This window comes from Oculina patagonica, unplaced genomic scaffold (assembly GCF_052425735.1).
Source record: "Oculina patagonica isolate OP01 unplaced genomic scaffold, crgOcupat unplaced1165, whole genome shotgun sequence".
Classification (NCBI taxonomy): domain Eukaryota; kingdom Metazoa; phylum Cnidaria; class Anthozoa; order Scleractinia; family Oculinidae; genus Oculina; species Oculina patagonica.
This window is the reverse complement of record NW_027557156.1, coordinates 5,001-6,159: the sequence shown is the minus strand read 5'-3', so window position 1 is coordinate 6,159 and position 1,159 is coordinate 5,001.

Below are 1,159 nucleotides of genomic sequence, written 5' to 3'. Positions count from 1 at the left end.
CTCGATTTTCCAACTACTTCAGAAAAGGATTTCATAGTGTTTGAATACTCTTTGGAAGCTGGAATTTTGGTGACTTACGTATTTTTGTGTAACCTCTTTGTCACGTGAAGAAAAAAAAAAGTACCACTCGCAAAGAAAAAAGCTGTGCTCACATACTTGCAAAGACCTGATGGAATCAAGTCCAGTACAGTGAAGCTGTAATATAACGTTAACTTTTATTTCTGAAGTATACGCCCAATGGCGATGTTACATATCATTGTCATACTAAAAAAAGTCAAAGTAGGTTAGTAAGTAGAAAAAGAACCAGTTTGATATTACACTTGTTGGTTATGATTAAGATGTAAGGTGAAAAAGTCCGCTTACCCAGTTAATTACACCTATAACAAACCTCTCGGATTCCATTGGTCATTAGCAAGTTCTGTTTGAGGATGAGCAGTGTGGGCATCATCCCTGAATGGGTCTGGTGTTTTTCCATGGATGTCAAAAAGTAAAACTCGCCGTTTTTTCCTCAGATTTTGTCAATTATAAGTAATTGCCAATGCCTGTCCAATTCGATTTGTTATCGTAATCCTGCTTACAGTCAAAACAGCTCAAGTGTTCCTATCAAGGGTGAATTAATGAATTCGTTATGGGAATTCGATTTCATTCTTTGCTCCAATATTTCATTCTTGAATTAAAAATTCGAATGTTCAAACGGCAATTCGATTCAAAAATTGAATGGTGATTGGATTGTTCACGCGACATTTGGCCAGAATTTGCATTTTTTCGGCAACCGTCAAATGTCACACATGATGTTTTCTCATCATTTTGTTATTCGGTTGCTTTTTGAACCCTATGATGATACCAACAGAGAGGCAAGACATTCTGGTGCACTGAAAAGGCACAAAAACACTACTGGCAGACGAAAAAGTGGGAAAAATGTCGTTGACCCATTTTATGGAAATTAGGGAACCTTTTCAAATTCTCACGTGTCTGTCGCATGCAGCCAGACATTAAAAAATCAGCATTCGAGTTTTAAATCGAGTCGCCGTTTAAACATTATAAAATATTCAAGTTAAGAATAGGATATTGAAGCAAAAAATGAAATCAAATTTCCATTAATGAATTCATTAATTCACCCTTGATAGGAACGCTTGAGCTGTTTTGACTGTAACAAACT